Source organism: Gymnoscopelus microlampas, assembly GCF_963454915.1.
Source record: "Gymnoscopelus microlampas genome assembly, chromosome: 3".
NCBI lineage: Eukaryota > Metazoa > Chordata > Actinopteri > Myctophiformes > Myctophidae > Gymnoscopelus > Gymnoscopelus microlampas.
The window spans coordinates 59,840,412-59,857,917 of NC_139940.1; the positions used below are offsets into that span (position 1 = coordinate 59,840,412).

The 17,506-nt window shown below is 40.5% G+C and overlaps 1 long non-coding RNA gene across 1 annotated transcript; it reads left to right on the top strand.

The window, feature by feature from the left end:
- The first annotated feature begins 445 nt into the window (after positions 1-445).
- On the top strand, positions 446-12,499 carry LOC311042484. The gene is made up of 3 exons (XR_014600516.1): positions 446-533; positions 4,360-4,680; positions 10,798-12,499. It is a non-coding gene; the product is annotated as an uncharacterized lncRNA (long non-coding RNA).
- Positions 12,500-17,506: the final 5,007 nt, after the last annotated feature.

Here is a 17,506-nt window from a genome sequence, read left to right on the forward strand (position 1 = left end):
ATTTCTTTTTTATTATGTATGTCTTTTAAATGGCTTTATACTAGAGCACTGGTTCTCAAACTTTTTCATGTCAAGGACCCCCAAATTGATATATATTTGTCTACGGATCCCCATCTGAAAACATTTGTGTTGCAAATGCAAAATGCTCAAAATAATTTCAAGATTTTTCAAAAATGTTAAAAAATAGCAGATCTACAAGCTCGCAGCATGGCACGAAGTGACGCGCCGTGAGCTTGTATATCTGCTATTTTTGAATAGCCAACTTATAAATGGATAAAGTGGTTAAAGGTAGGGTAAGTGATTTTCTGTGGTTAAAATAAGTGTTAAATAGCTCTATATTCTGACAGTACTCATTGCCATAGAGTGTTTGTGTTACTCTGTGTTACTCTTATTCTGAAGAGATCGTCCACCGGAAGTCTTATCGTTGCTTCGTTATTGTTGCTCACGGAACACAGGCCCAACATAGAGCATGCAGTATCGGTCGGTGTGAGTCTATGGTGTGAGTTCATTGTTGAACTTTCTCCTGATTTCAGGTAACATTCCTCTTGTATTCTGCTTGTTGTTGTTTTCACTTGTTACCGTGGCACATAATAATGCCTCACACCGTGGACGAGGACGCACGTTTAACGACACGAGATAACTACTACCACAGCTACTACCACGGCTAGCATAAATGCTAACGCTCGTGCTAACCAGAACAATATGAGATCTAACAATGTGAGATCGTGTCAGTGCTGGAGGAAGTACTTACATGTTTTACTTAAGTAAATAATCAATACTGCAATGTAGAAATGCTCCGTCACAAGTTAAAAGTCCGGAATTCAAAATGTACTTGAGTAAAAGTACAAAAGTATTGGTGTCGAAATGTGCTTAAAGTACCAAAAGTAAAAGTACAAAAATGTTTGAAAATTGCCGATCTACAAGCTCACAACGCTGTGAGCTTGTAGATCTGCTATTTTCAAATAGCCTATGTGTAAAATAAGGCTAAAGTGGTTCATGTGTGTTTTATAATGTAATAATTCATATCTGCAAAGTCACTAGTAACTAAAGTTTTCAAATAATTGTAGCAGAGTAAAAGTATAATATTTGCCTCTGAGATGTAGTGGAGTAGAAGTAAAAGTATAGACAATTGGAAATACTCCAGTAAAGAATCTCAAAATTGTATTTAAGTACAGTACTTGAGTAAATGTACTTTGTTACTTTACTACACCAGACCGCATTAATACCTATAAAGTAAATACAAAGAAGACCATTATTACGTCAAAAGTAAAAGACAAACTGTACTATAAATACTGGTCAAACATTAGCCAAATTGTGAAATAATACAAGAGGTGAAAATGACCGATCTACATGCTCAAACAGAGGCGTTTTTTCCACAATATTTATCAGTGGAATTGAGTGAAACTAAATGGAGTCCCTCAACTCCTACAAATCCAAGAGCTTATCAGGTTGGGAGGTCCCCAGTTCAGTTGAGGCTTTCTGTGAGCATGTTGGCATTTGCTATCTACAAAGTACAGCTGGATCATGTACCTTGCCTTTATTCTATTCTCTACTGTCTGCCATGCTAATGTTGTCTCTAATGGACATTCTGGAGGACATGGTAGCCTATATGTGAGGGTTTTACTGGTGGCACCTGTTATTATGGTTCATGACAGTGACTGTGTGTGACTGTGTGTGTGTGTGTGTGTGTGTGTGTGTGTGTGTGTGACTGTGTGTGTGTGTGTGTGTGTGTGTGTGTGTGTGTGTGTGTGTGTATGCGCGCATCAATGGGGGGCTCTACTCTCTGCATGCGTACTTACCACTGGGAAGCACATTTGAACTTACACCTGTCACAGGTAGTCTGTGTGTTACTTTTTCTGCGACAGTGTTGTTTAGACTACTAGAAAGGAGTGCTTCAAGGTGTCCTTAAGGCCAGACCGCACCAATGCAACTCCTTGCAACTGCAATTGGGGATAATGGTTGCAAGTAGTTGCATGTTGCAAGTAGTTGCATTGGTGTGGACTGACCTTTAAGGCTATAAATCTAAACTCCAAGCCGTTGAAAAATCTATTTTTCAACTCTGCACTATTGGCCTACTGAAGTAGCTTCTCTCTCAAGCTCTATTTTATGAACAAATGTAATGTTTCATGGAGTTCTTCTAACTAGTGAACTTGATCTTAAAGGGATATTTCACTTTTAAATATTTTTGGGGTAATTTTAATGTTTATTCAGGCTTTTGTGTGCACCCCGGAAAGTTTTTTAAGTTTCTTGATTCAGTATATACTGTAGATATTTGATATTCATTTTATCAGACACGCTCCTTTCCTATACAAACCCATTGTTACTTCAAACTCCATTTTAAAGGGCAAGACCACTTTGGTAGAGGTTTGGGTTGTGTAGTTACCTTGCCATGATGTAACTCCAAAGGTGGGCAAGAAATAAAAAATAATTGCTCCATTGATTAGAAATTGATAATTCAAAATATGCTCCTCATTGACTTACATTGTACGGTAAAACTGCTCTCAAAGTCACTCTTTTAGCACAGAAACGAACGCAAACAAAGTTGATTCTGACAATATAGAACATCACCAAACCCAGTGCTGTTTTTTAGCGGTGCCAACCGCTCTACACTTGACTTTGTCCGTATGTCCGTCCGTCCGTTTAAGCCTGGGATGAGCACGGGATTTTAAACAGCTATAACTCCAGTTTGCAGCATGCCACCAAGTCCACATTTGGTATGTGGACTTACACCACCAATAGGCACGAGCATGCATTGATGAAGTTATCAAAGAGGGGTCCAGGGACCCCCAGCGCCCGTATGAGCGGATGTCCGTGTAAGCCCGGGATGAGCACGGGATTTTAAACAGCTATAACTCCAGTTTGCAGCATGCCACCAAGTCCACATTTGGTATGTGGACTTAGACCACCAATAGGCACGAGCATGCATTGATGAAGTTATCAAAGAGGGGTCCAGGGACCCCCAGCGCCCGTATGAGCACGGGATGAGCACGGGATTTTAAACAGCTATAACTCCAGTTTGCAGCATGCCAGCAAGTCCACATTTGGTATGTGGACTTAGACCACCAATAGGGACCAGCATGAATTGCTCAAGCCCCGCCCCCTCTGTCTTCCCATTGGCTGGCCTTCAAACAGCCATAACTCAAGTTCACAGCATGCTATGGAGTACAAATTTTGTACATGGACTAAAGCCAGCAATAGGGACTAACTGTCATTAATTAAGCCCCGCCCCCTCTGTCTGCCCATTGGCTGGGCTTTAAACAGCCATCATTCCAGTTTGCAGCATGCTACCAAGTACAAATTTGGTAAGTGGACTCAGACCACCAATAGGGACGAACTGAAATGAGTTAAGGCCCGCCCCAAAGGCACCGCTTCCTTCACACAGGGTGTGATTTTAAAAAATAAAAATGTCAACTTCCTGTCCCATTTTTTAAGTAGAAAACCCAGACTGAATCGGCGGATCCGGATTCAGATCTTCAAATAGCAAAATCAACAGGAAGTTGACATTTTTTATTAAAAAAACAAACAGTACTGGGTTTGGTGATGCTCTATATTGTCTGAATCAGCTATGTTTGAGTTCATTTATGTGCTAAAAGAGTGACTTTGAGAGGTGTTTTACCTTACAATGTAAGTCAATGAGGAGCATATTTTGAATTATCAATTTCTAATCGATAGAGCAATTATTTTTGATTTCTTGCCCACCTTTGGAGTTACGTCATGGCAAGGTAACTACACAACCCAAACCTCTACCAAAGTGGTCTTACCATTTAACCATGTTAGATTCATCGAAAACACCCGTCCTTGTTTTTTTTCTCCATATGTTTAATGTCCCCCCACGTCGTTATTCAGGCTTTTGTGAGCACCCAGGCAAGTTTTTTAAGTTGCTTGATTCAGTATATAGATATTTGATATTCATTTTATCAGACACACTCCCTTCCTATACAAACCCATTGTTACTTCAAACTCCATTTTAACCATGTTAGATTCATTGAAAACACCCGTCCTTTTCCTCCGTTTTTTCCCCCATGTTTTAATGTCCCCCCACGTCGTTTATCAATCCAGCCTCTGTTTGGTGCTCTGTCTGTGCCACGCGCTGACGCCTCAAAACTGGAACTGTGTTCTGACTCTTGTCAACAGCTTTTGACGTGTTGCCCTTGACGCCTGCAATGTGGCTGCAGACATTGTAACAATGGTGTGTTTGAATCCACGAGCATCTGACGCCTTTAAAGCTTGTGGATGTATTTCGGGTCACTGCCCAATCTTTGAAAAAAACTTTACACCCTCTGTGCCCTCTGTTTTACACTCAACCTTCATCTACATCCCATGTTACATCAAAGTCCTTATTCTATTCCTTCATTCCAGACCAGCGTGTGGAGTCCAGCCTGCAGGTGAAGATGAGTTCTCCAGAACCAGCCTGGACTATTTCTGTTAAACAGGAACCCGAAGACCTCCTGGACACTGGGACTGTTTCTGTTAAACAGAAACATGAAGATCTGGATACCGGGACTGTTTCTATTAAACATGAACCTGGAGACCTCCTGGACACCAGGACTGTTTCTGTTAAACCGAAACCTGAAGACCTCCAGGACACCAGGACTGTTTCTGTTAAACCGAAACCTGAAGACCTCCAGGACACTAGGACAGTTTCTATTAAACGTGAACCTGAAGACCTCCTCGACATCAGTAAGTGGCATGCTCTGGCTTTCTTTCTTCTGTTATGTTGTAGGACTATGTCCTTATCAACCTTTCAGTATATGAACGATCACTCTAGTAGTCTACTTGCCAGCCCTTAGAGCCCCATTGTGAACCTGGACATGTTGAGTACCCTAATGCTTTATGTTAGAAATGTTGAGTATGGGTCCCCAGCATTTAGAAACTGCCAGATGCTAACTTGCATATGTTGAGCAATTGTCATAATTAGCGTAATTAGGCCTTTTTGCGTGTAGTTTAAAGGGCAAGACCACTTTGGTAGAGGTTTGGGTTGTGTGGTTACCTTGCCATGATGTAACTCCAAAGTTGGGCAATAAATAAAAAATGATTGCTCCATTGATTAGAAATTGATAATTCAAAATATGCTCCTCATTGACTTACATTGTACGGTAAAACTGCTCTCAAAGTCACTCTTTTAGCACAAAAAACGAACGCAAACAAAGTTGATTCAGACAATATAGAACATCACCAAACCCAGTACTGTTTTTTTTTTTAAATAAAAATGTCAACTTCCTGTTGATTTTGCCATTTTTAGTGGCAAGTAGAAAACCCGGACTGGATCGGCGTCCAGCGACCAGATCTTCAAATAGTAAAATCAACAGGAAGTTGACATTTTTTATTAAAAAAACAAACAGTACTGGGTTTGGTGATGCTCTATATTGTCTGAATCAACTACGTTTGGGTTCATTTATGTGCTAAAAGAGTGACTTTGAGAGCAGTTTTACCGTACAATGTAAGTCAATGAGGAGCATATTTTGAATGATCAATTTCTAATCAATGGAGCAATTATTTTTTATTTATTGCCCACCTTTAGAGTTACATCCTGGCAAGGTAACTACACAACCCAAACCTCTACCAAAGTGGTCTTACCCTTTAAGCGCAAGGGGGCGGGGGGCGGGTGGGGAGAGAGTCAGCGCACTGAAGTCAAGGCACAGTGTTGTTGACGGACAACGGATGCACGCTTATAAGAAACAACAAAAACTAGAAAAAGTGCTCCTCGGAGCACAGGTCTCCGCCAGGTCAGGTACGTTATTGTGGCCTCCTGGTGGCGCTATAAAAGGCCAATTCTTAGGGCTTCTTAGGGCTTTCATGGCAATCGGACACTGCATTCATGATTTGAGGCATTTTGTTCCAAAAATGTGTTTTGCTAAATTTGACCTGCTGGTGGCGCTATAACAGGTGTGAAATGTCACGGAAATCGCAAGCTGTGTGCATAGTTTGAGGCTTTTTGTTGAAAACGGACCAATCCTGAAAACTTTGGAAGCCAACCATAGGCAATGAGGATGGAATATGGGAAATCTGACAGATCCGTGTTGATCACATGACTATAGAGATAGTGCGTACCGATTTGCATGACGTTTGGATACAATCTGTAGGAGAAATGTAAAAAAAAAAATGGTTTTGCACAAATCGGCCTCGTGGTGGCGCTATAACAGGGCCATGTGAAAAAATTGGGGTAGAGGTTCTGAATTGAAAGAGCGACCGGGCCAGCGGTGCCGGAGATTAGCTGGTAACACACAGACAGGACGGACGGACGGACGGACACACACACACACACACACACACACACACACACACACACACACACACACACACACACACACACACACACACACACACACACACACACACACACACACACACACACACACACACACACACACACACGGACGGACGGACGGACGGACGGACGGACAGACAGAGGGTAAAACATACTCTCTCGCCATGCCTTCGGCCTGGCGGAGACAATAAAACCTGGTGAAACAGTTGCGTGCATTAGCGCAAGATGAGGATAAATGAAACATTCAGTCTAAATGTCCAGTAATTCGCAGCTACTACCAATACTTTTGTACATTTTACATTTCTCTAAATATTATAAACTCTCAGGACAGCCTAAGTACAAATATAATTTATGAAAAGGCTACTATAGGCTACAGTGAAGTCGGACTGAATGACTGAAACGTTTTTTATTTTTTAACTCGCTTGGTGATTATCTGGCACTGTAGTTGTGAATTATTAGCAAACTGGACATTTAGACTGAATGTTTCCTTTATCCTCATCTTGCGCTAATGCACGCAACTGTTTTGCCAGGTTTTATTTTTGTTGTTTCTCATAAGCGCGCATCCGTTGTCCGTCAACAACACCGTATGCTGTGCCTTGACTTCAGCGTACTGACTCTCTCCCCACCCGGCCCCAGCCCCCTTGCGCTTAAACAACATGCAAAAAGGCCGTTCGCACTCGAGCCAGCAACCTTTGGGGTCACCATAGTGGCCAAATCCAATATGGCTGCCACCTAAAATGGTTTTGGCTGTAACATTCGAAACAGATGATCTGCAAATGCAAACTTGGTGTCTATTTCATGTTTTTTTACCATTATAAACATGTTGGAATGCTTATTACCATTGGGTGTGTCTGGAATTTATTTCCAAGATGGCAGCTATGTGAAAATGAGTTTTTCCTAAACTGGTTTTGGCTGTAACATTCGAAACAGAGGATCTGCAAATGCAAACTTGGTGTCTATTTCATGTTTTTTTTTTACCATTACAAACATGTTGGAATGCTTATTACGATTGGGTGTGTCTGTAATTTATTTCCAAGATGGCAGCTATGTGAGAATGAGTTGACAATGACACTTTTGGCAATAAGCATTAGAAACACATTGAAATACTCCGATTAATGATTAGATCCATCTACAGCACTCTAATTTACTTTACAATATGGCCACTATCCCCGAAAACCTATTTAATATTTTCACCCAGAACACTTTTAGGAACAACCTAAAAAAGCAACCTTTTGTATGTTTCACATATAATCTATTTGAAACAATAGCACATTCCTATTGATACAGATAGGAGTATATGAAACAATCTTACAATTAATGCACAAAATCTCTGTACGTGAGTACATACATTCATCTGTAGTTGACGTATCTCGAGAATCGTCCAACCGACCAACTTAGAACTTGGCACGCCCGTCACTTTTTTTGTGTTCTAATTACGCCGTCATACTTTCACCTTCATTCAAACTTAAAAATGTCCGGCTATGTTTGAATTTTCATTTAATTGTTTTGAAAAAGTTTATACTTTTTTAAATATTTAACTTTATTCATACATTTGTCATCCCATAGAGAATCTATGAGATCTAATCTTCAAATCCACCCCACCTTTACTCGTAAAACAAATTCTCCTCACGGCCAAAATATTCACCGTACACGCATTTTTGGGTATTATGTAGCCACAGTTATTTTGTTGTACCTCAATGTCTCAGGCCACTGAGACATTGTAAAAAAGACAGTAAAAAAATAGAGGTACTGCGATCAAGGTTTTTGCGATCTGATCCAATTCTGACCAGGCAGCATCAAAACAGACCCGATTCCGATTAATGCCGATACGACACATAATAGTCTCTATAATACTGACCCCCCCCCCCCCCCATTTCAGACACAGAGCTAAAAAAGTATTTAGCTCTGTGTCTGAAATGAATCACTCTCTCTTATCCCAAATGCATCCCAATCAGTGTAAAGAGCCTCGATGGACTAGCCTGGCTCCACCCCCTGAATCGTTTGCCTCACATTCAGGGTCTGGTGACGCTGTCGAAGGCGGGTGTTTCTCGGTTGAAAATCTGTACGACGAATCGGGATCGGGATAATCCAGTATGAACCAATTGCCAAAGAGTCCCACTTTGGCCACGGCCCCATCTCAGAAATCGGCTGCATTGAGAGGGCTTTCAGACTGAATAATGGAGTGAAACTAAATGAAAATTCAGGCGGACTCGGAGTGTCAGGCTATCGATGGACAGCTAGGCCTACTATGTTGCAAAAGACGCCATCTAAATTTCCCTTTTATGTAGGCATTGTCTTTTTTAATAAGACAGACAATAATAAATCCTGTGGGTTAATGATTAATCACCAGGTTCGAGAGAGTAGTGGTGGAAAAATAGCAGAAAAAAATGGACGAAAACATTTCAAATGGACGAAATGTATAGGGTAGTGCTGCACGATTCTTGCTAAAATGTGAATCACGATTTTCCTCCATAAGAGTGTGTGTGTGTGTGTGTGTGTGTGTGTGTGTGTGTGTGTGTGTGTATATTTTATAAATATATAGATATTATATTATATATAATATTTAATATATAAATATTATATTATATTATAAATATATAAATCAGGGGTTGACACTAAGGTCTCAGAGGCACTTGCCCATCGGGCAAGTACAGGTCATGTTCTACTTGCCCACAGGTCTTGCCCACTTGCCCGAAGAGTAAATCATCCATTATAAAATGATAAGCAAAATTTTAATTACTGTTCAATTTAACACTTATCTACTTTCTACATGAAAATTCTGGGGCTGCACGATAAAAAATGGCATATATCAATATTATTTATTGATAATGTGCTGTAACATGTTATGGCCTAATCACTGTCATTCAAGCATAAATGTCTTAACATTAAATTAAATTAAAAATAAGTAAATGGTATAGGACTATAGCCTACCTATTGTGGTACAAAACATATTCAAAACATAACATGTCCTTCTGCAGTGAATTACAACATTAGAATTGTGCTGAATTCAAGATTCAATAAGCATTATTTGTTACTGACTACAGATATACAGTTTTAGGAATACTCTTAATACTTAGGGACTTGTTTTATAGAAATATTTAAAGGTGAATTGGGTAAAAAATACTTAGTAGTAGTAATAGTAATTAATAATGATAATAATACATTTTATTTATGATGCACTTTACGTTTTTGGAAATCAAGTGCTACAGGGTTAAATCAATAGGCACAAAAATAAGAAAATCAGGGCAAAAACAACAAGAAGCCCCTTTCTTGGGGAAAAAAATAGATGAACTCATTCAGTGCCATTGACGTCGCCGACGTCCATTTTGGAAAAAAAGTCCAGAACCCAAGATATCTTGGTTTGAAGATTTGCTGCTCCATTCACTTCTTGTTTAACTTATCAACATAATATAGCGCCTTCTTCGCTGGTTTTGGAAAAGGGGATCATTCCCGCAAATGTCTTCTTTGTTGGTATGAAAAGTTGAGTGCCGGTCTGAGATTGGCTAATACTGTATAACGTAAATGTCTGTGATTGGCTTCGGCTGATGTGACGTATGTGTTTTGCTTCCGCACACACGGATAAGAACGGTACCAGTGTTGCCAGATTGTGCGAGAGAAATACGCGACCAGGTCTATGAAAACAAGCCCAAAAGAAGTGACTATTATAGACCACCTGAGCACTTTAAACCTATATTATGCTTTTTATTTGTTGTGAGCTTGTAGATCTACAAGCCAATAAAAAGCAACCCACAACTATACAGAACTTTACAGAAAAACAAGGTTGCTTATAATAAGCAAACATGGCAACACCAACAAATTTCCACTATAATTCCTGCACTTTGGCTCTGTGAAAACAGGGCTAACATGCATCTTAGGATGTCTTAACTCTTTGACTGCCAGAAATAAAACATAATTTGCCAAGCCACTGCCAGCGATTTTGTAGTGTTTTCACTAACCTTTGAAAGATCATAGAATGTTAATCTCCAGTATGATCGATCCCCTGATCGCTTTAAAAGGGGTATCCGAGTCTCATAGAATTGGGGGGGGGGGAGCGAGCCGCCACGATCATCCATGTGGGCAGTTGAATGTAGGCTGTTTTCGGCAAAAAGCAACAGAAACAGAGGCCATTCTTCCAAACGAATAACAAGGAAATGAACAGGCTGTTTTTTTTTGCGATCACGTGACCCGCTGCTTCTCTCCTTTACTGGGAGCCAAACGGCGACCCTATGTTAGGTGTCCCTATGTTAGCAATATTTAGCATTTTTTCTCAGTGGCTGGAGCAATTGATCTGAATTTGCACACAGCCATTGACCATTAGCATATGCACAAAATAACGACCCCCGCTTTTCACATTTTTTCAAAATGTAAGCTGTTTATTAGCGATTTTATGTCAACAGAGATTCTGAATTCGGGCTATGGGAGCTATCATATTTCTATCAGAATAATTGTATATTCAATTATAGATTGAATTGAATCATGTGTTTTTTTACTAATCATATTGCAAATGTCTTCCATCATTGTCTTAACAGCTAAATCTATCTGGATAGTGGGATCCAGCTTGGTAGCGCGGGCATATCCCAGAGCATATCAGACGTTGGGCAAGAATCTTCGCCTGCCCGCAGACATATCTTGGTTTGGGACAGAAGGAATGTGTTGGAGAGACGTCATCCCCAAACTGAAGAAAGAACTTGCCACCCAACCCCCTCCTGACGTCCTAGTCCTACATGTTGGAGGCAATGATCTCGCAATGACACCACGTTTGAAACTGCTCAAAAAAATAAAGCAGGATATGTTTTGGCTGCAATCCACCTGCCCCAACACCAAGATTGTGTACTCTGGCATAGCTGCAAGACAGCAGTGGAGAGGTGCCAGAAAACCCACCAAAATTAACAAAGCCCGTGTATGGATCAATATGGAGATAACTGCATTTATTTCAAGACTTAATGGTGCAGTTATTCACCATAAACACATTAAAAACGTTGATGCAAAGCTATTTTTACATGATGGTGTCCACTTCACTGAGTTAGGAAATGATATTTTCATAGGTGACCTGCATTATGGACTGAAAGGATGTTTGTGATGGATTTTATAATTAAGTGTAATTTATAAAGATATCTACATTAAAACATGTCTTTCTTAAAACATGTATTACAACGTGTAAACTCATATAGGGTAGGAGCCTCTGAGTGTACGGTGTGTGGCAGAGGCAGTTTTAGCAAGAGTTCTCTAGAACAACACAATGATCATCCATACAGGGTAAAAGCCCTTGCACAGTTTGTGAACAAATGATTAGTCTAAAAGGCACATGAGGACTTAAAAACGCTTTAGTTGATTTTTGTTTTTTACTGAAGCTTTGGTCAAAATGCATATCTGAACACATGAAGATTCACACAGAGATGAAACTGTTGGGATAACCATACCCAACACATCGGGTGCCGATCACGGTCTGAACCGTGTGTTTACATAGTAGCGCTCAGGTGCCGTTCACGGTCTGAACCGTGATTTCAGTCTTTTTGTTTTTTTCGTTTTTCTCCGCACGGGCGGGGCTAGAGCAGCCCTGGGAGTACCCATTGTGATCCTAAGAAGGATAGGCCAAATGGATCACCGGAAACAAAAATATGGCTTCCATCCGCTTCCTGTCTATTTCCTTCCTTAAAACGCCTATATCTCCGAATCCGTTTCCGGTGGTGAAAACCGGTCATGCGCGATCCCCCCCGTTGTAACTCGCGAAGTGAATGGTGAATGGTTATGGTTCCAGGCTGTAGCCACGGTCATCGCTCAACATGAATGGATGCTTTTTTTAACGTGGATTTGCTTGTCGCGGAGTCTACAGATTTAAACAGTAAAGCGCAGTCAATGGGGAGAATGCTGGCACCCAACGTAAGTTGTTATGAAAAAATGCTGGCACCCGATGTGTTAAAAGAATCCAACCTATCTGACACAGACAAATGTAAGATCATTCATTCTGATCCAGAATGACAATGAGTATCCATAGAAGCTGAGAAATCACACAACCTGACAATGACCAAATACAATAGATGAATGGAACATGATTGTAGTTCAGGTGTGTGTATTTCTTTCACCATAATGTGTGTGATGCTTTTATTATTGCTTTTCATCTGTCATTGTCTATGGCTCATCAGTGTCTGCTCAGATTTGTCAGATTTGAATTTTCACATTCATTAATACACGCGTGTCATAATGTTGCAATAAAGTGTTGACAAGCGCCTAGATGTTTGTAGTTCACTGTTTTGATGTGTGTTGCTTGGACTTTCAAAATACCATAGCACATATTCTGTAGGTGCCAGAGAGACATCATCACTTCAATTGATTCATTGAGATCATATCAGGTTTTTTTTTGTTTTTGTTTTTTGTTGTATTTAAGTGTTTTTTAAAGGGAAAGCTATTCTGAACTCAACATTCAATAGATAAATAAAGGTTTCACTGCTACATGTCCTTTGTGTGCTATATAATTACAGAAATGTCAAAAGAAGTGTGGTTCACCTCCTTTAATTCTGGAAATATTGTACCCCCATAACTACCATGAGCAATACACGAACAAGTGCTGGTTCGTAGTAAAAGCCTACATACCTTGTACTTAAACTATTACTACAGGTAAGATGGGAATGAGGGCTGTTTAATTTTACAGTCTGCATACTGTACATTGTGCCTAGGGCTGCAATAACAGGGCAAGTTAGGTAGGGATGCACGGTTAAAAGTACAGCCGGAGAAATGTAACGGTTTGGCTGATACGGCAATTAGACATTGATTAATCCAGATTCTTAACCACTTTCAAATGGACATCCCTATTTTGGGCATTTTTTTTGTTTTTGAGTTCAGAAATGTAATAGCAAAAAAATAAAAAAGCATTCAATGCAACTCAGTGGTGTGTTGTACCGTGTTACGCTGTATAAAGTGCCGATTTTTATGGGAAGAAGGCGTATACAGTCTACTAACCATTTCATCCATTGAAAACACACTAGCGTATACCCACAACCACGCCCATTTCGTGCAGGGAATGATTATCGAATACCAAAAAAAAAAAAAAAAAACTAGACCACACCACTGATGCAACTGTTTGCAGCTGTAAATGTATGTATTTGCAGCCAGTACTATTTGTCATTGTGTAGTTAAGCGATCACTACATTGAATGCAAAAGCTCCTATCTGCAGAATTATCCAGGAAAAGTGGGGAAAAACCTCCTATCTGCATTTGCAATATGAGATCAGTGTAATTAACATATAATATTGTAATATAGTCCAGATATCCAGAAACGGTGTATTATGTGATGGTTAGCATCACATAAGTAGTAGTAGAATAGCATTGTGCAAAAAAAAATAGAACATTTTGTAGTTTTCTTTTTCATTTTCCCAAAACATTTTCAGATAGGAGGTCTTGCGCTTTGGCCATCGATATATTTGTCAGTTTACTATTATGAGGCGGTGTTGGACAATATTACTCAGGAAAGTAATATGTTACTTATTACTCCTTTAAAAAGTAATTAAGTAAGTAGTATGCCTGTAGAATGTGTGCACTAGCAGTGGCTTTGTTTTTGAGTGATGCACGGAGGGGCACAGACCTGCCCCAGACCTTAACTCTGTGTCCCAGACCTGGACTTAGGGTACGCTACATCCTAACATTGTGTTATAAGAAACAATTATAACACAGCTTTGTTTGTAAACTATTACACAGTAATATGCATGACATATTAACCTCTTAATACAGGATACAGGATAAACACATGAAGTGATGAACACAAACCATTTAGCCAACACAATTGGAACAATCTATGGGGGCTGCTGGGGAAATTGTACAACAGCGGCAATTCTGCAAATAGACCCCATGGCCAGTCATTTGGGATCAATATATTAAGTAGGAAAAAAGGCTATTATGTTATTTTTTTTTTTAAAGATTTTGTTTTTGTGGTAGATTTTTTATTATTTTTGAAGAGGGACAGGGAAAGTAGGCTGACAGGAAGAATGGGGAGAGAGATGGGGGGAAGACATGCAGGAAAGGCCGACGGGAACGGGACGCGAACCCGCGGCACACTGCTATTAAGGATTTTCAACCAGGGTGCCTAGACCGCGACGCCACGGTCTAGGCCACTATTATGTTATTTAATCCGGACTTGTACTTTAAGACCCAGTTAATTGTTTTCTGTTGTATGCCTGTCACGTTCAGACAGACAGACAGACAGACAGATAGACAGACAGACAGACAGACAGACAGACAGACTATTGATTCTTGTAGGGAACAACAAAGGCCATACACATCTACATCTACACCACCTGCTGCTTGTTACTACACTATCATTTCCTCTGCAGCTTTCTCGGGTCCTTACGGCTGCAACCAATGACTTACACTGCCCTGGGTAGGCCTACGCAACCCTATGTGCTCCGTGAGGCACCCATTTCATAGGGGAAATCCTGCTCAGCTAAAATACTAGTGACTTGATTTAGGCTGAGTAGTTTGTTTAAGACTCAGTTGCAGTTTTCTGACACATACCGTATAAGACAGACAGATCGACAGACAGACAGACAGACTCACAGACAGTTTAGTTTTACTTTTTTATAATGGAAGTCTAGATGATGACATCATCAGCTAGCCTCCCTCAGAGCCAGATCATCTGAGGAATGGCAGTGGGCAGAGCGTGCACAGACATTTTGAGGGGCAGGTGCTCAAGTAAATTATACTTTTCTTTGTTTACTTGGTCTGCTCTTTTTTCCCTCTACACCTATACCTCTTTGCCAAAAATAGCAGATCTACAAGCCCGATCTACAAGGGCTTGTAGATCGGCTATTTTTGGCTAAAGTTCTCCTCAGAAAAGGGATGCTAGGTTTCGAGTGGTTAAGGTAAAAAGAAAAATCATATCACATAAAGATTTGGCGGACCGCCTGTAGTAACTCTGAGGACCCCCTAGGGGTCCCGGACCCCCTGTTGAAGACCCCTGCTGTAAACAAAAAAAAAAAACGTTTTTTTTTTCTTTTTTTCAAAAGGGCACTTCTGGTCAAGAGGGCAACGGGCAGGTGCTCTAGCACCACCTATAGTCTATCTGTGCACGTCCCTGGCAGTGGGATCAGGCTGAAACCTTTACCAAATGGAGTCATATGTCATAGATTATGACCGAATAGAGTCGCATGCTAAGGCCAAATCAAATGGGTTCAGATCTGAGCCAAGTGTCCAGCAGGAGGCGTGTCTGAAGCCTGTGCTGGACGGGAGTCTCCTGACTTAAAAACAGACGAGAGTCATGTCATAGACAATGGTGTAAAAAGTACTGAAATTCTTTACTTAAGTAAAAGTACCAATACTGCAATATAAAAATACTCTGTTACAAGTAAAAATCCAAAATTGAAAATTCACTTGAGTAAAAGTACAAAAGTATTGGCATCAAAATGTACTTAAAGTACCAAAGTAAAAGTACTAAATATTTGAATATAGCCGATCTACAAGCTCACAACGCGTCGCGATGCGACGCGTTGTGAGCTTGTAGATCTGCTATTTTCAAATAGCCTATGTATAAAATAGGGCTAAAGTGGTTAATGTATGTTTCATTATGTCATAGTTTATCTGAAAAGTAACTAAAGTTTTCAAATAATTGTAGTGGAGTAAAAGTACAATATTTGCCTCTGAGATGTAGTGGAGTAGAAGTAAAAGTATTGGAAATTGGAAATACTCAAGTGAAGTACAAATACCTCAAAATTGTACTTAAGTACAGTACTTGAGTAAATGTACTTAGTTACTTTCCACCACTGGTCATAGATGATGACATCATACACTGACCACATGAAGTCTGAGATCAATATGAAGCCACTAGGTTATTGGACCCTGTCTAGTTGTGTTGATATGAGGTTTGACTCCTTTTAGACCATTGTGAAATGTCTTGTACACACTGTCACAGTGGATACTGGCTAACATAGAATGATACACATTTATGTTCACATGTTGTATACTTAAGCAATATTACACGAGAGGGTGTGCGTTACCGTCATTATTGGCACGCCAGTGATGCGGTCAGGAACGAGGCGCAGCCGAGTTCCGCCAGCATCACTGAAGTGCCAATAATGTATGGTAAAGCACACCCTCGAGTGTAATATTGCGATTATACAACAGTTACCAACAAAACACATCCAAATGTATTCATATTGTGGGGCAATTCATAATAAAAATGTTTCGCTATTATGTTTCCCTGTAAAGAGAAGAGTTTATTTGACTGAGACAAAATAGTCCCTGTAGCAGCACTCTGAGGCACTCAGAGCGCACAACACAGCTGAGGCACAACACAGCTGAGGCACAACAGCTGATTCCAGTAGGCTGTATGCTACGTCGTACGAAGGTATCGCACGGCGAAAATAGCCGATCTACAAGCTCACAACGCGTCGCATTGTGAACTTGTAGATCGGCTATTTTCGCCGTGTGTTACCTTCGTAACAACATAGTCCATTTTGCGTAGCTGTTTGTTCTCCGGTGGCGGCGGTGGGTCAGGATACTCTCTGTTTTTTTTCCTACCGTGGGACAGCTTGACGACACAGCACAGCTGTGCCATATATGGTCTAAGCAGGCGCGGACTGCAGTGCGGAGTGATTTATTACTGTGATTCGGCCCGTGCTATGATGCTGGTTTGAAGCACGGCTAGAAAGCTATTTCAACCAATCAGATTGCTTGGTCGGAACTACCTGTTGTATAATTTACTTTTTATAATGGAAGTTTACCTGTTGACATCATCAGCTATAGCCTCCTCATCATCTATAAGAGGAAGTGAATGGCAGTGGAATCAGGATGAAACCTTTTCCAAATAGAGTCATACACAATCTGGGAACCCATCGTCAAAAAAAAAGGAAGAACAGCGCCCTCTGCTGTTTTTTTGTCTCCGCCAGGAGAGTTTGTTTTCACTTTCCGTCAGCCAAGCAAACATTGGTCGAGCCTCACGTGACACTTGACAATACGGTGAAATAGTGTGATCTGATTGGCTAGTGACATATAACGGGCTATAAATACATGTGTCACTTTGAAAGAGTCTTTGCCTCTTTCAAAGTGAGGTAAGACAGGAATAATCACGAAATGGCTGAGAAATGGCGGATACTGTAACAATTGGATAGGACACTTACACAGACAGGACAGATAGGACACTTACACAGACAGGACGGATAGGACACTTACATAGACAGGACGGATAGGACACTTATACAGACAGGACGGATAGGACACTTATACAGACAGGACGGATAGGACACTTATACA